This window comes from Dermacentor albipictus, chromosome 10 (assembly GCF_038994185.2).
Source record: "Dermacentor albipictus isolate Rhodes 1998 colony chromosome 10, USDA_Dalb.pri_finalv2, whole genome shotgun sequence".
NCBI lineage: Eukaryota > Metazoa > Arthropoda > Arachnida > Ixodida > Ixodidae > Dermacentor > Dermacentor albipictus.
This window is the reverse complement of record NC_091830.1, coordinates 77,853,840-77,876,618: the sequence shown is the minus strand read 5'-3', so window position 1 is coordinate 77,876,618 and position 22,779 is coordinate 77,853,840. Positions and strand designations below refer to the sequence as shown.

The following is a 22,779-nucleotide window of genomic DNA, read 5'->3' as shown; positions in this document are numbered from 1 at the left end:
CTTGTAGAAAGCACAGTATATATATTTTCCGGCTAGTTTTTAAAACGTCAACTCTTTTCTCGTTCCTTTCTTGGTGTTCGATCACCTATTCCTGTCCTTTGGGCTAATCAAGGTACTTTCCAGCAAAGATTATTTCTGAATTTTCACCATAAACTATCTCGTCATCACCATCCATCCCAGTACTAGTAATTTTGCTCCCCTTCCCTCCTTTCCAGTGCAGAGTAGCAGACTAGAACGCAGTTCAAGTCGACCTCTGTTTCTTTCGTGTCAATAAAATCTCTTACTTTCTTTTAGGTGAGCAATAAAGTCACTCATTCAAAATACCAGTAATTTCAATTTACAGCTGTAGGGAACCCCCCTCCCCCCCCCCCCGTCCCCCTTCTGCCTGATTTGACCACTCTCAGCCCTTGAGATGAGCACCAGATGTAGTGGGAACGCACAACCTTCAACCGTACGCTGCGTACTCATTATCGTTATTTTTTTTTTCTGAAGTGAAGTTGGAATGCCTTCTGCAGAATACGACGTCGAGGCCGTTTTGAACGTGTGAACAGCACTGATCATTCGCATTGACAGTGAGTGGCGTAATCACATCTCATTCGTTGTGCTTGCGCAAGTCCCATAAGAGCTCGGAGCTAACTGTAATTTTCTTACCACGTCATCAGGACAATTGTTCGTCTTTAATTGAGAAACCGACAACCACGACGTTCATTTAAATTAGCTTTATAAAATAGCCTTGAGGATGGCATTCAGTTCAATGAAGTTGCCTAAACGCCAATGTTAATGTTAGAAGCCCAGACGAAAAAAGTAATTTTCATGATTGGCTTCAACACATTTGTGCTCCCGGTGGCATGCAGCAGGGTGCAAGATTAACATGCACGTTTGCAACCCATGCAAGCCGCTTATTTAGGCAATGGAAATTGCTGTGTAACGGTCGTTGTAAATGGTCGCGCATGTATGTATGTATGTATGTATGTATGTATGTATGTATGTATGTATGTATGTATGTATGTATGTATGTATGTATGTATGTATGTATGTATGTATGTATGTATGTATGTATGTATGTATGTATGTATGTATGTATGTATGTATGTATGTATGTATGTATGTATGTATGTATGTATGTATGTATGTATGTATAACGAAGAAAAGATAGTGCGACGTACGTTGAATTTGCATAGTACATTTCACTGACGTTTCGGATGGTGGACCAGCCTGTCTCAAACACTTTGACAAATGCCTGTCCACCAGTCCACCATCCGAAACGTCAATGAAATACACTCTGCTAAGTCAACGTACGTCGTACTATGTTTTTCTTCATTTTACTACTGGGGTCAGCGTGATTTCCGCAGCCAAACGTGTATATATATATATATATATATATATATATATATATATATATATATATATATATATATATATATATATATATATATATCTTAACCCTTATATATAGCTTTCATTAAATACGAGAAAGTGTTTGATTCAGTCGAAACCTCAGCAGTCATGGAAGGTTACGGAATCAGGGTGTAGACGAGCCGTATGTAAAAGTACTGAAATACATCTATAGCGTCTCCAGAGCCACCGTAGTCCTCCATAAAGAAAGAAACAAAATCCCAATAAAGAAAGGCGTCAGGCAGGGAGGTGCGATCTGTCCAATGCTATTCACAGCATGTTTACAGGATGTATTCAGAGACCTGGATTGTGGAGAACTGGGGATAAGAGTTAATGGATAATAGCTTAGTAACTTGCAATTCGCTGATAATATTGCCTTGCTTAGTAACTCAGGGGACGAATTGCAATGGATGCTCGCTGACCTGGAGAGGCAAAGCAGAAGGATCGGTCTAAAAATTAATCTGCAGAAAACTAAAGTTATGTTTCACAGTCTCGGAAGAGAACAGCAGTTTGCGATAGGCAGCGAGGCACTGGAAGTGGTAAGCCAATACATCTACTTAGGGCAGGTAGTGACCGCGCATCCGGATCATGAAACTGAGATAATCAGAAGAATAAGAATGGACAGGCGTGCGTTTGGCAGGCGTTCTCCGATCATGAACAGCAGGTTAATTGCCATTATCCCTCAAGAGAAAAGTGTATAACAGCTGTGTCTTACCAGTACTTGCGTACGGGGCAGAAACTTGGAGGCTTACCAAAATGGTTCTACTTAAATTGAGGACGACGCAACCAGCTATGAAAAGAAGAATGATGGGTGTAACGTTAAGGGGTAAGAAAAGTGCAGATTGGGTGAGGGAAAAAACGCGAGTTAATGACATCTTAGTTGAATTCAAGAAAAAGAAATGGGCATGGGCAGGACATGTAATGAAGAGGGAAGATAACCGATTGTCATTAAGGGTTACGGACTGGATTCCAAGGGAAGGGGAGCGTAGCAGGGGGCGGCAGGAATTAAGGTGGGCGGATGAGATTAAGAAGTTCGCAGGGACAACGTGGCCACAATTAGTACATGACTAAGGTAGTTGGAGAAGTATGGGAGAGGCCTTTGCCCTGCTGTGGGCGTAAGCACGCTGATTATGATGATGATGATGGTGACGACGATGATGATGATGATGATATAAACACGCTCTCATTGTAGTAGTCCTGATACATCATAGATTCAAGAAATTCAGTAACATACTGCACGTCTAGACGTGTTTATTCATTTTCTACGGTTGTCACCATAGTTAAGCTTTCGGCGGGAGGTTGTGAGCGGAGCAATACGGTACAGACGAGCGAAACAGGGTGCTGGGGCGTCCATTGCTGATTGACCCCACGCCGGCCAACGTCATCACGACCCGATGCCGCCGGGTGATTGATTCACGGCTCGGACTGCCGACGCATAACACACACACGCGGGTCCCTCCTTTTTGATTATCCCCCGGCGACATCGTAACGGGACGGCAAGAAAGGGGGGGGGGGGGGGCAGGGATCGAGTCGTTCGATGTGATGCCCCCCCCCCCCCTCCTTATCCTTCTCCCTTACACCATTGCTCGCGGCATCGCTGGAAACCCCGTTGTGCGCCTCTGGTACGAACACCGTCGTTTTTCTCCTGTGGGCGTGGTTATGGATGTTTGTCGCGTCGTCCAACAGAGGGCGGCGTGTTTTCTTTTCCGCGCCATTATATAATGCGTAAAGAGAACCCAGGTATTGTGTCGGTTTGTCCGCCAGACAAAGGAACTGGGTCGAATGCCTTAACCCAGCACACGTCGTGGGAAAGCGCTTTTATTCACGCCAGCACAAGAAAACTGTGTGTTCTTATAACGCCGAAGTAACTGTAAAGAAATGACTGTACAAAGAATAATATCTAAATAACTTTACGCAGAATCTATGTACACTCAAAGGCTAGGCTCTAAACAACAATGGCATGTAGCTCGCACGCTGAAAAATACCGTTCTCGTAGCTGTCTTCGATAAAGCGAAGAATCCATTCTGCGCGCTTCTGTAGCCTTCTTGCAGTATGATTGCATTATTGCTAATATATATATATATATATATATATATATATATATATATATATATATATATATATATATATATATATATATATATATATATGCACACATGCAGGAAAATACATGAGAAGGAGACGATGACAATACTGTAGAAAAGACTACAAAGCCTGGCTGATATGGGTTCTGCTAATGGTTCACACATGGTCGGGTACAAAAATAATGATCTTTTTGTGATATCGCGGAGTTGGCAAACTTGAATTTTGCGATTAAATAGGGTTAAGAGAATCTCCCCAATGAAAGCCGAACAGCAGTATAGCAGCACCATAAGGCCGTTATGATCCATGGTATGTTCAGGTCCGAGCTAAAAGTAAATATGTTGTGATTGACGCCGAATGCTCAGCCACTTTTTACATAAAGTTTGTGTCTTCTACCATGGTGTTATTTTATAGCAATTTTTTTTATCCTGATAGAACAATTGCGTGTACAGTGCAGGCATTTGTTTTACACGGAAGGGACGTAGCAAACGCGAGGCCCGTAATTCCTTGCAATGCTATTCGATGTTTGCGTTTTGGCTTTAAGTAAACAATTTCTTCCGGCCTTATCCACTTCGTTTCTTCATCCTTCGAACTGGAGCATTTAAGCCTATTGAATGGTGACGTAGGGCACGAAGGGGATGTGTTCTATGATTGGGAAAGGGGCGCGTTGTGAGAAAAAGATGAAGATGCAATTTTTACAGCGAAGCTCTTTACCGCTACCCCCCAAAGGCATAATCCTGTCAGCGGACAGAAAAGCTCCAGCGAAAGCTATAATCATCAGCAATGCCTTATACGCACCCCCCCCCCCCCTCTAAGCAAGCAAAAATTGCATTATAGAGAACAAGTCGAAAACTGTAATCATCAATGGCGCACACTACGAAAGAGAGTGAGAGAAACGACTTTATTCGTCAGAGTAGGGGGCTAATTCATGGGCTCGCCAGGGAGGCCAGATGTCCGCCAGGCGATGCGTGACGGCGACAGCTTCGGCTCTTTCCACGGCTCGAAGTTGGACGTCCGTGCAGAAGCTAAGCAGCACTTCCTCCCGCGATGAAGGTGAGGGAGAGGCCAGGGGATCGGGGGAGTGAGCCCTCCTCACAGTCCCAGAGTATGTGACTTAGCGAAGCTAGCTCGCCGCAAAGGTGGCAGTACGGACTCACTCTGTCCGGGTAAATGTGCTATAGTCGGATACAACTTTAGAAAAAAGGGGGCGTTTACTCCTCCGAGGCAGATCCACCAATGGGCGCGCACTCTGGACCGACGTCATGCGCCGGACGGCCGGTGACTTCGCCGCTTCGGTCATCTGGGCGGGGCCTCCCCTTTTTTCTAAAGTTGTATCCGACTATAGTATACGTAGAGGTTCGCGTATGAGTGTGTCTGTAACCTGCGCCAGGTGATCTCCTGATGCTTGTTTAGTTTACTGTGTGTTTAGGGCCTGATGTGTCGTTTAAGGCGGTAGTGTTGGGTTATTTCGTGACATGACCGAGAGCACGACTTTGAGCTCTGCCGGTTGGGCAGGCCCATGGCTCGGCTGACGAATCCTAGAGCATATTGGTGGGCCGTTTCGTTCCCTGGATCGCCCGCATGAGCCGGGGCCCATACCAAGTCTATTGAGCCTGGTTCTTCACGTCTGTATGGTGACTGTAGCAGCTTTAGTATGGTCTGTGCCACTAGTCCTCGCGCAAAGTTTCTTATAGCAGTGTTGGAGTCGCTGATAACTATACAGGCGTCTGTTGAGGCCTGTATAGTTATAGTATAGCTATAGGCCAACGCAATGGCGGCTTCTTCTCCTTAGGGGAGGGGGGAGGGCGGCGCTTAGAGAGCTCGAAAATGTCTGGCCCTTGAGTGCTGGCCTTGGAACGGTGCAAGCGAAGAACGTTGGCCAAAGTTTGCTGTTCGTCTCGTCGCCATATCGTATAGGTGGTAGTCCACCCACAGCGTCGCTGTCCAACCACCTTCACGCAGTGGAATGGGCCCTGATTTTTTTTTCGTAGTAGAAGGAAAGTGGCGCATGATACCCGTTTACCTAATTCGTTTTGTTATTTTTGTCAATTTATGAAAGTTCTATGGCATAGCTGAAGAAGCAGTAATATTTTAATTGCTTTATTCTTCTAGGTACACAAAGCTTTACAAAGATTGTGGCAGTTAGCACAGTGTTGATCCTTTAGCAGATTTTACTGTGATGGGAATTCCTTGCAGGAGAAATAGCAATGTATATTCACTGTTTGCACAACGCTTTGCAATGCGATGAGCGCGGCTTAAGAGACACTAAACCCAAATATGAAGCCAAGCTGAGGGACAGCATAATGCTACAAAACGTCCAAGGCGCCAATATTATGGCGAACAGAACTTTAGTAAACGAGAAATTAGCGTTAATGCAGGACACGATTTTCGACTCCCCCGTGACAATTAGTGACTAGCCCTATGACGTAGGCATTCCTCATTATATTTCTGTCACTAGTACATGACCACTCTAATAAAAAAGCCACTGGCGATTATGATACTCTCTATTCCGAAATATGAGAGCAGCTCTTTACGTGTTTTCATTTCGCCGTATATTGGCTGGCGAGGACGTTCTGCCTCGTGCGGCACGTTGCAAACGGAGCGAAGCGTGGCGCGACGGCCTCGCTAACCGGGAGGTCGCGAGACGCAGCGCGTGGGTGACGCGTGTGCGAGATTCACAGCAGCCGCGGCAGACCGACCCCCGCTCATGCAGTGCTTTCTTTTCGTACGTGGTATCGGGGGCGTCATCGCTGAAAGGACGACGCGCGCTACTCTGGCGCCATCTCGTAGCCGTCGTCGTTGCAGAGCCCGTCTTGAGCGGCGCTACACTCTTCTTCTCACGCTTTCCACATACCCTTCGCTTTCCGCCTCCTGGTTCCGCTGCACTCCCCCCTCCGCTTTCCTGCTCGCGCTCTTTTCGCTATCGCTTTCTTTCACTCCCCACTGCGCTCCGCGTTCGCTCTTTCATATTTTGCTGTGCTCGTTCTCTCAATTACGCCGAGGGACGCCGACGCTCGCCGCGGAAACGGGTGCCTCAGAGCTGCGCTCTAAAAAAACATCATTGCAGTAAATAATGAGATGAAAGAAACCGCTGCTTGTCCAGGTCTTCAATAACGCTTTGGTTGGGACTCCATGGTACATCTTAATATAAGGTGACTCGCCGTGGTTTCTTAGTGGCTTTGGTGTTGCGCTGCTAAGCACGAGGTCACGAGATCAAATCCAGGTCATGGCTGCCGCATATCGGTTGTGGCGAAATGCAATACCACCGGTGTGCTAAGATGAGGTGCACGTTAAAGAACATCAGGTGGTCAAAATTAATCCGGAGGCCGCCACTACGATCTGCCTCATGCTTTAACTGTTTAGTTATTATGATGTGAAAAACTCAGCGCAAACACCCAGGACAAATTACAGAGACGAGACAAGCACTGGTGCATATATATATATATATATATATATATATATATATATATATATATATATATATATATATATATATATATATATTCCAAAAGAAAACGAGACATAAACACGGATTCCACATCATGGCCAGTTACCGAAGACACGAGCACAAGAAACTCGGCTGAGTATACGTATGACAGAGTATAGCTGATACAGTCATCTTACAGCCATTTTCTTTTCACTTGATGGGTTAAGCTTCCAAGGCCAGCCAGCCGCACATGCTCATTTTTGCTTCTGCCGATGGTCCGAGTCTCATCAAGTCGCGATGCGCAATTACAAGAGGAATGTGGACAACAATATGCGCACTTTTGTCTCCATTATTAGGTACTTCTTGCGCAAGTTCTCAGAGTCGCTCATCGATACATCGCCCTGTCTGCCTAAAGCCCCTTAAACTTCGTAAAGTAGTGCCACGCATTGAAGAATGCCGCCTCCTCCTCGCGCGCTCTGGCCGAGGCCGACGCCGCGTCGCTATTGGCCTAATAGCATCACGTGGGCCCTCGTGCCGTGCATCAGCGTCATTTTTGCTCGAGAAGCGTCTACTTGGTGGCGAGGAGCGCATGTTAGCGATGTTGCTTCGCTCGAGCAGTGTAGGTGGCGCCACGGTCGAGGAGGAAGCGTGAAAGATAGGAGAAACGAGGAGGAGTGAAGGCGGAGGAGGAGAGTGTCGCTACTTTACTAAGTTTCAGGGGCTTTATGTTTGTCCGATGCAAGTCTTTCCACAAGAGAGAGGGGAAGGCATGAACCACGTCGGTGGTTCGTGGTATGTAGGAGATTCCGCACCCGATTTGGCATCCACACCTGCTGTCACTGCAAGTGCGGTAGCACAGCCCGAGGGACACCGTGCTTGCTAGAAACTCTCTTGAGTTTTGGGTGACCTTGCGAAGATAAGGCACCGCCACAGGCCGGAACCTTTCACGTTTAGCCACCGCCCTCTTTCTGGCTTTTCTGTATCAGGACCTCGGCGACGGCTGTCGGGAGCGACAAAGGGAAACCTGTTGCCTGAAGTCGGCGTGCCTCATTGTAAAAACTTTCCTGTGTCTCATGCACACATGACTTTTTTTTTGAGAGCCGAATCCATACATGAGGACGCAATTCCTCTTTTTGCTACTCTGGATTGAGGTGACTTCAACGCCAAATGTTCCTTGCGAGCGCCAGGTTGGTAACCCGAACACGCGTGTCGTCTGCAGACTTTTGAAGGATCAGATGTGAAGATTGTAGAAATATTATTCCAAAGTGACTGATGGGTAAAAACAAGGCCTTGTCCGCGCTGCTTAAAATAATTTAAACCTTATTAACTGTGCCCCCTTAGGAAGACTCAAAGTTGAAAACACTAAAATGTCATCGACGTACCGCAAATCTTCTAAATTATATCTTTCATAAAAACGGGGTCTAAAGATCCGTCTACACTAGCTAGAAGATATCGCAGAGAACTTCAGTACCCAATACGCACAGTACCCAATACAGATGTCATTCCGCTGTAAGAATGGCTGGTCATTAAGAGCAATAAGACGTATATTTAAGGGAATATTCCAAAAGATTAAAAAAATTCCCACGCACCGTTTGACATCATTCGGGAACGGACTCGTAGTCTTCCTCAGTGCATGAATTCACCGAAATCTGAAGTTGATGCTGCTGCACTGAATACAACGATAATTCTATATCAACCGAATAAGCATAACCAACATCTTCATTGCAATTCAATAACTGCACTACTTCATCCGATTTCTTAGTCACGAGCGGGTCGTTCACAGCTAGCAGCAATAATTTTTCTTGCAAGAATTGGCTTACGCTGTGCGGCCAGCAACCGGACTCACTGATTATTGTTCTGAAATGTTTATCCGGCTTGCGCGTCCTTGCAGTAAAAAAAATACTGATAAATTTCTGCCGCTACTTTTCTTGACACCTTTAGCGAGCGGCGTCAGTTGCAATTTGCTACAAAATTGTATAAACTTAGTTTTTATTTGGGCCTCGCGTATTAGACAGGTGCAAAGTTTTTTAGCACAGCCTGCAGCGATTTTCTATTAAAAATGCCCTTTTCAACCATTACAACCCTCCTTCCTTATCAGCCAGTTCTATTCGATATTTTTTTGAAGAGCTAATTCATGTTACCCGACGTGGGCGGTCGAAAGGTTTAGTTTTCGTTCGACTCTGCGCCGCTTGCGCTTTCGCGTTTCAGTCGCTTGCAGTCCACGGCACTTCACCAAGAGCTGCGGCAGCTGCGAATCCAATGCCTTGGGTCTGTTTCTTCATGGCCGCGCGTTTTTGTTTTTGCGCAAGTAATGGTAGCGAGGCGCTGTTTTTCTCCCTGATGGCTGTAAAGGGCGGTGATGGCGTATGCAACGTCATCGCTCCGCAGTCAAGGGCGGGCGATTTGAACTAAGGTAAAGGTACGTGGACCTCTCGAACGCGATTTTCTCTCGAGCTAGATTTTATGTTATTTTTTTGTACGAAACAAGCGCCGAGAGGTTTCTGGAATAGTATTTTAACATTCCGCTTTGACGTAACGTTTGACTCTATAGCGTACCTGTAAATCGTCGACCCGGGATTTCTAAGAGGTGCGCGGTAATGCTCACACATTTCTTTGGCACTTCCCGCTAAATTGCGCCTTAATTTTTTATATTTTCCAAACAATTTGGGGCTTTCAGCGGCAGACATCAAAACGATCAGTGGAGATGTGCTCATGTGGGTCATTTATTTAGTCCTGGAGCGCCCTCTTCCGACAGGTTATGTAGTAGTGCAGATTTAGATACCACCACCATCGTCGTCGTCATCATCATCATCATCATCATCATCATCATCATCACCAGCAGCCTGGTTACGCCCACTGCAGGGCAAAGGCCTCTCCCATACTTCTCCAACTACCCCGGTCATGTACTAATTGTGTCATGTTGTCCCTGTAAACTTCTTAATCTCATTCGCCCGCCTAGCTTTCTGCCGTCCCCTGCTACGCTTCCCTTCCCTTGGAATCCAGTCCGTAACCCTTAAGATACCATAAGCTTAGATACCATAAGAGTTAGCAAAGAATAAAGATGCCCCGTTCGTGGCGTGCGACCTAGCACGACACGACTGGCAGTCAGGTTGTGGAGTTAGGAGCCTTGTCCCGGTGGGCCGTCCCTACAGTCCTTTGTGTGAAGAGTACAGCTCAGTAAACGGAACGAGGGAAGCGAGCACATAACAGGGCTCTCGATGTAAAAGCTGACGCTGCAGATTTTTCGATAGCGTATATAGCGAATGCTGACTTATATCACCCAGAAAAATGAAACTCAGCGGAAACTGAGCTGCCACGCCCTTATAACAGATGGCCCTAAGTGTCGCGCCTCTTCACCCTTCAAAGTCGGACTGGCGTGCCCCGGTCTTACGCGATGAGGCGATTTTTTTTTTGCGTTTCTCATTGCAATTGCTAATCGTAACGATAAAACATGCAAATTTCTCGCGACGCGGGGATCCGTCGATGACGACGCCGCCCTGCATGTGTATATATGAACCATGCATTAATTAACGCGTTTCCGAGCTTTCCCAGACGCCTTCACACCACGCCTACCGGCTGCGCCGTTGCTGCTGTGTTTGACATTCTCTCCATGCGAGCGACTGTCGCCGATGTATGCAAAAACCGAAAAGTAGCGCGCGCAAACCCGACGTTGTGTTTCCCCGCCATACCAAAACGGGATAGAGAGAGAGAGAGAGAGAGAGAGAAAAGAAGCCCCGTGACAAATCGCGCTCCCCTGACATCTGTGCACGTCGACTGCAAGCGCGTCAGTCTCCCAGCGGCAAGAGCCAGGAACAAAACAAAAGCGGCAAAGCTTGACACCGACTTGCTTGCGCTCATTCGTTGTCTCGAGAAAAACCCGCGTCCATCTTTGTTCCTCTTCCTTCTGTAGAAATAAAAAATACGCAAACAACTATTGCTGGTCCCGTGGCACTCGTTCGCCAGGCGTCCCCTTTACTCGCTTCCCTTGTTGCTTTCCTTTACCGTGCTGTTCACTGCATCGCTTCCCAAGCTCGCCCGTGATTTGCATAAGCGTTCAAGAGGGAAATGTACGTATCTGCCATGAAGCGCTGTTCCCTCATAACGGCCCTTCCTTCTTTCCTTTTTTTTCCCCCTTTGCCGCTTCTATCTTCACCAACTCGAGCTCCGACATCCGAGAAAGCTCAGCCCAGTCGGACCGTTTCACTCGCAGTTTCGCGTATTTCACGCTTCAGCTCGGCGGCGAATTTGGGATTTGTTTTTCTATTCACCTATTTATTTTTTCCTGTATCCGCGTTGTGTTCTTGCCTCTGCACTTTCGAAATCTGTTGGTCTCCGGCCTTGCGGATCAGCGCAGGCGACTGGAAAGCGTGTAGTAAGCGCCGGCTGGAATATACGACGATATGGGTGCGGTGGGATCGAGTCACACGCGGATGCGTCGGGCGGGCTTGAATTGTCAGTGTCGTTCTGGAAATGTGTACAGAGGCAACTCTTTACACTTCCATGGCCTCTCGCATTGCCCTTCAGCCCTGCAACTCGACAGTTAGGCTATTCCACAAAAATAGGTTCTCTACATAGCGTGGATTTCTTGTTTCTGTCGGCACGATAGAAGGAGATGTAGGCGCAGAAATGTTGTGCCGCTAAGCCTGTTCGCTTCGCCAGCCGGTACATCTACACACGTGCATGGCGTCGTATTGTCACGTTGTAGTGGCGGTGAAGAAAGATGCAATGTCGAAACTGAGTTACAAATCTAACTCTTTATGGGGCGAACCTATGCCCCGCTAAACAAGTAACACTTAGACCAATGATAGCGGCGAGCACACTCGTCTATCGCCGAAAAAATCTGACCATAGGGACAGGCGCGTCGGCTTCCACACATATGACTCTTCCAGCGTAATCACTCGTATGTGGCAATGTGTACCTGCGTGCCTCTCTTCAACCACCCTCTTTCACACCGACATAGGTAACTGTAGATGTGGGACTGGGCACGTACCCATATCCAGCTTTTCTGGACACGTACCTACTAGCGCCCCAAGCGGGCCCGGTACGAAGCTAGCGCGTTTTCAATGGAACGAGCGGGTTTTTTGCGAATAACAAAAGCTGCAGGCCGATTATTGAAAAACGCAGGTGGCAAACGTGTTCTGGATGACAGCCCACACGAGCCAAATGCAGTGATCACTCTATGGCACGTAAAAATTGTGTTCCCACAGCACTTAAAGTTTTAGCAATGGAAGCCTATGGAAACGACGAAAATTTGTGCTCGATTTTTGAGGCAAGAACGATGACTGTAATAAAACTATCCCGTCTATCGTAATACGCAGTGCAGCGTATGTAGTCCGGAGACTCAGCTTTCGATTGATGCCTCTTTCGACTCTCCACATATGGCGTAAGATTGTTCCCGAAAGCGATTTTTGTAACACTGTCGTGAAAATTGCCGTGGTATCTATAAAAACATCAACATACCCCCAGGCGAAGCCTCGGTACCCGTGGCCAAGTGGTAGAATAGCGAGCACCTTTCGTCCCGCATCACGGCGGCCGTGGTTCGATTCCCCCTTCACAGCGTTCTTTTTTTTTTTTTTTAAGCAGCATAGGACCTAGTTTTGTAGTCTCTCACTAGATGGCAGATTCACAAAACTCAAGAATTGCTTTCGGTTCTGGTTTTCCAGTGGTGCTCTTGAAATATTATACTTTCTGTTTTTCGTTCATAAAACGTAGCAGTATCGTGTTCATTTGTTAAGTCATCGCTTTTATGAAGGTTTTATTAATTGGACAACATAACTAGAAGCTTGCGCATGGCTTTGTGTTATGAAAAAAAAACTTTCGTGCTTTGTAGCGTGGAACCTGCAAGAACAAGATGCCGATTCTTATTGCGTTCTTCTGGAAGGTCCGTTTTCTTCGACTTTCGGCTGTCCTTAATGGCACACACTCCGAGCGAATGACGTCCAGCTGTGCCACAAGGTTACCCGGTGGCCAGTGCCATTCCTATGCAACATTCGTGTGGAACAAAGGGTCTGCTAGGCTGAGTCGCTGCCCGAACGTTAATTATTTCTAAATATTCATCCAAATAAGAAATGCACCAACTAGGAGATGTGCAGCGTCTGGATTAGTAGCTACTGGTAATGTGTTCCCGACAGCCAAGTGGTATCAATCCGTAGGTGTGGCCGTAAAAAAAAAAAACATTTGAATAAATGTCCTTCGTTCGGTGCATTTGCTTTTAATGCGCAGCATTCTTTGTCGAGTACCCCTGCAATTTGGTAGCAAAATCGTGCAATATCGTACCTGTAACGCCAAAAGCTTGACGCATTTCCCATATAAATATATAGGTCTTCATAAAAAGGGTTGGGGTGACCAACTTGAAATTGGAAGTGGCATCAGCATAAATTTGGGCCAAGGTGAATTTAGCAGTGATATGGGAGTGGCCCTACCTAAATTTTGGGTGAAATGGTAGTGAGCCAAGTTGAATTTGAGGCTGATATGGGGGCGGCCCAACCTAAATTTGAGGTGATATAGGGGCGGGTAAGCCTAAGTTTGGGGGAATATGGGGGTGGGCCAGCCTGGATTTGGGAATGATATGGGGGTGGGAGAACCTAAATTTGGGGGTGATATGGGGGGTGGGCCACCCTAACCATGAGCGTGATATGGGGCTGGGCCAAGTTAATGGAGGGGGGTGGGTAGGGAGGCTAACCTAAATTTGGGAGTGATTTGCGGTGGACCATCCCAAATTTGAGGTGATAGACGGGTGGGCCAGGCTAAGTTTGGGGCTGATATGGGGGTGGGCCAACCTGGATTTGAGGATGATATGGGGGTGGGCCAACCTAAATTTGAAGGTAACATGGGGACGCGCTAACCTAACCATGGGGGTGATGTTTGGCTGGGCCAAGCTGAATTGGGGGGGGGGGGGGAAGGTGATGGGTGGACTAACCTATATTGGGGTATGATTTGCGGTGGGCCATCCTAAATTTGAGGTGATCGAGGGGTGGGCCAGCATTAGTTTGGGGCTGATATGGGGGTGGGTCAACCTCGATTTGCAGGTGGTATTGGAGTGGGCCAATATAAATTCGGCGGTGTTGCGGAGGCGGGCCAATCTATATTTGGGGGTGATATGAGGTTGGTCCTACCTAAATGTGGGGGCAATCTCGGGGTCGGTCAATCTGAACTTGGGGGCGATATGGGGGTGGACCAACCTAAATTTGGGGTGCGTCGACTGGAATTTTGGGGGACGATTTATGGAAATTCGTGGGTGGACCAACTTGAAAATTAGGGCTGGCCCAATTGAAATTGGGGATCGGCCAACTCCAAGTTTATGGCTGGGCGAAAAAAAATCGGGCGTGGCCGGCTTAAAATTGGGGGGTGGGCAAATTTTAATTTGAGGGTGTGCCAACTTGAAATTTCGGGGTGGGCCTATCTAATGTTTGGGGGTGGGCCAATTGAAATTTTGGGGGCCTGTTTACGAATAGTTAGACAACACTAGTGGTGTTTCTGCATCTTTTTCATCATCGCAAAGTATGTATATTAATAATTGTTACCTAATACTCCTCAAGGTGAGCTACCACTCGACCCTTCCCAGCACACTGGGCTGATAATGTCACAGAAGTACTCTTATCGTGACAACTGCGACGTTCAATGCGGAGATCACATGAACAAATCGCAGACTGAGCTGACCATTTTCGCACCAATGTCATTGCTAACACTACTCGCTCGTGCTAGAGGCAACACAAGCTGACAACTATCGTAATTCAACTTTCACTCGCACGCTAGTCGACACGCTCTCAGCGCACTATTTCGCCAATCATTGGATAGAGCCTTGCTGGATGTTTTACTGTCATGTTGCGTCGTTTTTCACGAAGGCCGTCTCCCGAAAAGAGAATAGATTTTTTAGATTGACGAGGCAAGCTAGTATATAACTCATACGAAGCAAATGTATAAACGGTTATAGTGATTTTTCAAAAATGAATATAAGTAAATAAGATTTCAGATGGTATTGTTTCGACCGGGCATGACAACCAGTTTTTCCCGCCTGTCACAGTGCTTTGACCGAAAACCTAATCATTTTGCTCAAACGTGTTGCCCAATACTACATGTGCTAAATGTAGAAAAGTGCGGTGCGTGGTCACAGCTTCAAAGCCAGTCTATTTTGTGTACGGTTGTTGATATTGTAGTAATGTGGAGTTTTCTTCTTTATAAGAGCACAAAAAGAAAAACATAACAGATGGTAGCTAAGCGCAAAGTAAATTGGAAGATCTGAAACCAGCAATTATTTTTATATTGTGGATTGGTCTTCTCCGCTGGTAGATCGCTGTCGCATAACTTCAAAGAATTTTGTTTGTGTGCAACTGCAGCAAAAACGAAAATACTACCATTTCATTGCCAGGACCTTTATGTCCTCCACACACACAAGAAAGACACCAGATAATTGGCAATATCAGTTTATAAAATGACATTGTTTTGCTAATTTCAGTGTAGCGTGGTGCCTGCGGACGGAGTATTTTCTTAGTATCAGTCCAGTGTTAGCAGTGAGAAGCAGTTCGGTGTGCCATTCCCATGAGGGCATACTAGCCATTGTAGCGCTTTACTGTAGGACAAATTAAGTGCTAAAAACTTGGTGTGCCTTGTCCTTCCGCAGGTCGTCCATCCATTCTGTTATGGTGACGATCAACGTTGTGTCCGTCAGGCCTCCTCCTCATTTTTAGCTTCACCATCGCGAGAGTGGACAGAGAAAGGAAGCTTTCTTCAAAATCAGCCCCAGCGGGATTCCACCACTCGTAACTGCTGCAATTTGCATTCAGTGACTGGGCATGCTAAGCACATCCTTAGTTTCACAATGACTAGAGTACGCACAAAAAGTAGAGCTTTGGTCGCTATCACTACCACGAACCCATGTCAATGCAGATATATGTACGTGCAGGGGCTGAGTATGCTAACCTCTCCGTTACCGCCTGCTTCCACCACCTTAGATTTTCCAGGCATACCTGCTTCTTGTTTTCAGCGCAGACGCATGCAGGATAAATGCGGATAACTAAAAAATCTCAGTGCCGTTACACTCTATGAAGAAGCATGACCTGCAAAGCTGTGTATGTGGGTCCCTTAATGGTGAACTGCACCTCCACTGTATGTCGGCCCCGCATTGCACTGTCTTCGGGATCGGCCCACGTATGGGGCGTGCTTAACGCCTGCTTCATCTCCGCCGCGGGTCTCCCCGGCATGGCGTTACATTCGGGATCAGCCCACATATGGGGAGCGCTGAACGCATGCTTCACAACCGCTGCGGGTCGGGCCGGTATTACGCTGCCTTCAGGATTTGGCTCTACACGCGGACGCGATAGTGGAGAAAGTAGCCCTTAAGAGGAAGCTTTAGCTCTGGTGGTCCTATCTAAATAAATGTAAAAGGAGAATTCGTTTTTCTCGACAGCCACTGCATCTAATTTGACAAGGTTTGTTGCATTTAAAACAAGAACTTAAAATCTAGTGTCTGTTGGTTTCGAATTCTTGAATTAGGTCATCATTTGTTTATTCAAAATTGTCCAAAATCGCAAATGTTAAGAAAACGAAACCATCAAGTTTACAACTCTCTTTCGGCAAAGAAAACTGATATCAAAATTATGTACATTGCATCTAACAGCACATCTAAAGCAGATAAAATGGATATATTACGCATGAATCTTAAAAAATTTAGTAATATGGAAATACAGCTTTTCTACAACCCTTGTTCACAACGTAACGACTTCACGTAAGATATAAATCGGCATATTGGAATTGTCTAATGGATGCTGTTTACAGAACCGCGATATCAGTTCTTGATCTGGAGTTCATAATTTGTAAACTTCGTGCTTGTGTACTTTTTGCACTTTCGAATTGTTGAATATCTTTTACCAAAATTCAGGCCCTAAATAGAAATTCCGCTTCCAATAGTCACTAGAATTTACCTTTCTCTCCCGAATCCAACAAATTTCATTAAAATCGATCCAAGGGTTATCTAAGAAAAGAGTTTCGGCGTTTTACATCTATTTGAATAGGCCGAGTCGGAGTAGGGCCCGTGTTAAAGCTTCCTCTTAACGACTTCGCTGTAAAAAAAGAATAAAAGAATAAAAGAAAACAAAAACGCTGCATCCATCAATATCGCCGGCTCAGATTTCGTCATGATGGCACCGTCCCCATCGGCACGGCTGCGTGAGCAGCTACCAAGCTGTTCACTTTCGTTATCTTCCTTCCCTCGGCGGCCGCGCATTGTCTTGATGCCAGCGGCGCGCTAAATCTGCATCATCATTCCGTCATGCATCGCTTCTGCGACCAAGCAAGCTTTCGGCGGCACACGTACACTGCCGCGTTGACACCAAAACTTTAAACTGCTTGCTTTCGAGAAAACAGCATGAATAAAAATGGAAGGCGACTATAAGACCACGGGGAATATGTTCGCGGGGCCATACTATTGATGACAGCATCCCGAAAGGCTAGATGTGGTCAGGTTGACTTTACAGGTTTGGAAGGAATGACTGACGCTCTAGCTGCTTCATTATCACATAAACAGCGCTTGAAGTTGTTAGCGCAGTTTGTGTGTGGTTCCTCCTTTGTGTCCCGTCGTGAACTGCTGTTCTTTCTGTGGCTTCACAGATGTTTCTTTTCTGCGTCAGTTACGCCTTCCAAGAGTGTTTACTTGGAAAATGTTTGTTTGCATGGCTCTTACACAAGCATGTTTAGTCGAAAGTTTTTCGATTGGCTGCATAATCTCGAGGACGCGCTCCAAACTTCTCATTTTCTTTAGCCACGTAAGAACCATTACTGAAAATTTAATTAACGTAGATTTTGTTAATTACGCAAACAACTTCTCAACTTACTCCGCATCTAGAGATTAGAAATCTGAACACTCGAATGATAAAATGATGTTAGCATTGTTTGTATCATTTCAATAGTTTTGTTTCGTGCAGTTAAAAGCAGCCGGCATATTGATGGTGTTGTAGACTTCTTATAAAGTAAGTCAAAGTTTGGACAGGTTATCTTGACACAAATCAACTTCACGAGCTTAAGCACATGTGTCAAACCTTGCACGATTGCCTTTACAACCGATTCTCATATATTGTACAAGAAGCACCTCAGCGCTACGGTACATCCCACAAGGTGTGCGAGAACATTGTGCGCGCTCCCGATTAGGTTCCTGAGCGTTGGTGGCATCAGGCTCGGTTTCCTGGCATCATATGGAATAAAAACTGCTGTCTGGAGGAAAGCATAGGGTACATTTTCAGTACTTTGTAACATATGAATCAGCACGGATGTGTACCTTAGAACGAAAAGTACTGAAATATTAGGATGAGGCTTTCGCTGTATGTATTTTAGCTGTCTAATGATAAGATCTAAAGAAAAAATACTGTGATTGTGTGACAAATAATGCTGACATAAAATATGAGCTCCGACACAGTAGCCGTGGTGAAACTGGCCCCTGGACTATTGGGATACATTGAACCACGATACGCTGGTTTGATAGTTCGCGCTTGAATTTCCTGTATGTCGGCGCCGCTGTGCAGTGTTGGAGCCCCTTTTTAAACGACAAGCACTATTTTTCAGCTAATATTGAAAGCAACTGTATTCCTTTTTTAGGGGGGAGGCTTTTTTTTTTTTAGAGTCTAACCACAGTTCCAGAGTTATCAGTTAGCTCAAGATGCGCCTGCATGTGTTTCTAATATCCAGTACGTTGTCACGGATTCAATAGCGAAAGAGCGTTATCTTATCAGATTGCGCGCGTGATGCGAATACTGGCCTACATTCGCCGTCACATTTGAGGACCCGAGATTGCGCTGCAATGTATACGACCATTTCAGTCTGACGAACTGACGCCTTGATCCGTAGATCGGAATCAGAGGAAGCACTTTGCGCGCAGCCATCGTTGCGCTTTGAGCGTTTTCTTTTCCAGCGCAAGCTCACCTTATAATGAGTTATATTCATGACTCACTCTTTGGAAGTGTTTTGTTCTTGACATCCCTACAATGTGAGAGTATAGAGGCACTCCATCTTCATTGAGTGATTACTTGGAAACGTACTAGGCCTTTTCTTGCGTCTGCGTTTACACACTTACCGCATCAATTTATTTTTTATAACCTAATTTACGAGGCTGTAAAGCACAGCAACCTTTTATTAACAGGACGTTTTAATAACACAGAAAATATAAATGCTTATTAGTCGGCTTTCACCTCATGGTAAGGAATTTCAATAAAGATATCTTTATGATAATTAAAAGCCTATCCTCCTGACAACGTTTAATCTGAGTTCCTCTTTGCAAGCTGATACAGACTTGCAGGTGGTTCGTATCGGGGGCCCTCAACATATGTCTAACCGTCAAACAAAGAGTTATTCCGAATGTTTAATTCCAGGAAGGCGTGTTACCCTCCTGTCTTTCATTCCCGTTCGCAAACACGCATAAGACGAAAGTGCTGCATGAAGAGCGTCGTTAGTCAAAACCAACGAGCTAGCGTAACTCACCTCGCTTATATCGCTGTCATTCAGGCTTATATACGAAATATATATATTTTATATCGACGCATCACGAATCCAAAAAGAGCTGTCCCTGACCAGCCCAGCTAGGTTTCTTTCATTTCGTACTTCGTAGTAGCGGCTAATAGTAGCTCACGAAGCAGAGCACTAAGTGTGGATATTGCAGAGAAGGTGTTCTATATACTGTCTCGTCACCCACCGAAAATTGCCCGCCGTGCTACTGGCCATTCCTAGAAAATTGTATATGTGACGCCCAGTCATTTGCAGCACCGTAACTTTGTTTTGCGATTGGAGAGTCCAGGTGAGAGACAGGGTGGTTATGTAGATAAAGACACGCTATTTTCTGCAGTAACATAGGAAAGCATGAATGAATGCCTTCATTTATTGAGAAAAAAGAAGACCAAGCATCAGTGGAAGCACGTCTCAGCAAATTGGGAAAGAAGCGGGGGACAAAGAGGAAAAGCTGGAGGCCGGGTGGCAGGCGAAGTCGCAGTTTAGGGGCGAGAGAATATAAGCAAGAGTTGGTGAAACCAGTTGAATTCTAGTGTAGATCTGTGATGTGGCGAGTAAATGATTGGAGTCACCGCCAAGCATCCGTCATTTGCGGTAGTATAAGCACCCGGCGTTCTTGGTAACAAACGTTTACTGAAAACCAATCTTCGCAATAATTATTCATCAGCCATACCTCGCCACGTATTTCTTAGTGGCAGGGTCAGTGGATTTCAACTACGCTGTCACGACAAGTTACGACTATAACGTGGCGCTTGCGGTTACGGTTGCCATACTCGTGACTCTTAATATTGCGCGAATACTATAAACATGGGTTTACTGTACAAGTTAGTGAACAGACATTTTAGAACCGCGTTTCTCACCTTACATACGCGCAACGCAATCACCATTGCAGCATGTTACGGTGCACGTCCCTTCAAGACAGACGAAAACAAAAGAACGCGTTAGAAGACAGGGTACCGACTTGGGCCTCGTGCCAAACATATCCAAGCCAACAATATTTATTTTATTTCAATACCCTAAAGGCCCAATGCGGGCGTTATGTAGGGGGGATTCATCAAAGAAAACTTAACAATATATAACACAGAATATAAACGGCTGAAGACAGGAATAAACAAGTTAATAAGCCAGGTACAAGTTGACAGGGGAAGAAATGGCTAGGAACAGGTACTGAAAAAATGCACATGTAGCAAATCCCACAAAACAAAACAAAAATCGCACCTTCAGAAGTTACAAAACATGTCATCTAACATTCCACGGAACGTTACGGCCCACACGCACACACTGAAAAAAAAAACGAAAGAAAAAACGCACATCATTCTACAGTGGAATTTTCTAAGTATTGGGGGGGGGGGGCACCAAGGAGCTGTTTGAAATGATGATGTTCCAGCGATAGCCGCAATGCTAGAAGGAAGCGAATCCCACTCTTCAATAGCCAGGACCAGAGGTGAGTATTTCTATCGTTCTGTCCGAGCGAAAATGGGTTTCGTCTTCTTCATGTGATCTACACGAGCCGGTGTGTGCGGCACCGGGAAAATATGTGAACTTGCGAATGGTGGGTTGCTGTGGTAGAGAGTATGGAAAAAAGATAAACGGCTGAGTTTTCTGCGCATGATCAGAGGCGGGAGACGGAGCGATATTTTCAGTACTATTACACTTTGATACCGAGAGTAACGGAAAGGATGAATCGAGCAGCCTTGTTTTGTATACATTCCAACATGTTAACAAGATAGGTATAATGAGGGTTTCAGATCACGGGTGCGTATTCTATCACAGGCTTGATTAGCGCTTTGAATGCGTGTAGTTTTGTATCCAGGTTGGCTTGGCGTAGTCGGCGTTTAAGAAGACCAAGTTTTTTTAAGTCTTTGGTAGTAATCAGTTCAATATGAGTCCTCCAGGATAAATAAGAGCTAAAATTTACACCGAGGTATTTTACGGACGCTCAAGTTTCAATGATAGTATTATTAACTGTGTGGGCATTAGGAATCGTCTTAGCAGCGGAAGTAAACTTGAGATGTATAGTTGTGTCTGCGTTAATTACCATCTGCCCTACCGCACCAATGAGTTAGCTCATCAAGATCAGTCTGGAGAGCAATGATTTTAACAATCATGCCGTCGTTTCTATGTAAAGAGGTTATGTATTTAAACTTCTCGAGTGACAGTCCAATCTGCCAGCTACGGGAGCGCTTGAAGCCGCCGGCGGCCATATTGTTAGAGGAAAAGGAGCACGGCTACAGTACGTGGCTGCAAGCACGCGCGACGCAACTGTGCTTGCGGTTCTGCGATGAAAAATGAAATGAGACCCCTTTAGGAAGTATATCAGTCCGGCATTGTGTGTCGCTGTTGTAAAAAAAAAAACAATGTCATGGTGGTGGGTGCCTTGTGTTCTGTGTACAATATGTTGCGAGAACTGAAAAACAGTCGTTTCCTGTTTTCTTCATTCAGTAACCTGCCGCGTGCATCGGCACTGTGATGCCCTTTCGTCGATACGTGGTGCCGGGCCGTATTGACAAAACATGACCTTGAAATATTGTATCCTTATGCCATTTCTTAAAAAAATCACTATTTGTGTTAATGAGCATTTTTGCTTTAAACCTAGAAAACAAGAAAAATATTCAACGGTAAGTCTCATTTTTGTCTGGCGTTTCAGTTCTAGCTGAAAAGAGTTGGTGAAAGCAAATTTACAATAAAACTAAGGCGACCCACCATCTGCACGAAGCCGCAAGCCTACATGCACTCCAATGAGGGTAACCTGCCAAAGTTAAAGCCATGCGTCACTGGTGGCTCAAGCAATCTTCACTTTTTTTTCGTTTCTGCATCTGTTCTTCCTGCGTCTGCGGCAAAAACGAGAAGTGGGAAGGCAGATAAACGGAAATTGGTGGAGGCAGGTGGTAGCGTAATGGTTAGAGTGCCCATCTCCCAAATGCAAGATGCTGCATTTGGGAGATGGGCTCGGATCCCGGTGGTTTGTTTGGGAAGACAGCTTTCTGTGCACTCTGGTGACTGCGACGCTCAGAAGTAGGCGGCAGCCTGACGACAACGGTCGCCGTCAACGTAACAGAATAAGCGGGCGTGCAAGGTCCCACTTAAAGCCGAAAGTACATTCAGAGGAGATACGCTATACTCTTGTCGGCAAAAAAAAAAGTGATGAGTAACGAGCGGTGTTGTTGAGCGAAGCTGTAGACCGATAATGTCACCATAGACATGACCACGCTCCAATCCCGGTGCTCAGCGGAAATATACGTCGACAGCATGTGAACTAGCGTGTCATAGATACTTCATTAAGGTCGTTGCGTGTCTGTGTTGTGTCTAGCAGGAGCGAGTAGTGTAAGAGATGACACTGGAGAGAAGGCGGTGAGCGAAGTCCGCGAAAAGTAATTGAGGATAGC

General features: G+C 45.8%; 1 protein-coding gene across 1 annotated transcript in view; it reads left to right on the top strand.

Annotated features, from left to right (window-relative positions):
• The window catches only part of LOC139050701 (putative diacyglycerol O-acyltransferase Mb3761c), a 521,464-nt gene that overhangs the window by 209,575 nt on the left and 289,110 nt on the right, over positions 1 to 22,779 (top strand). The gene's annotated exons all lie outside the window — the stretch shown is intronic.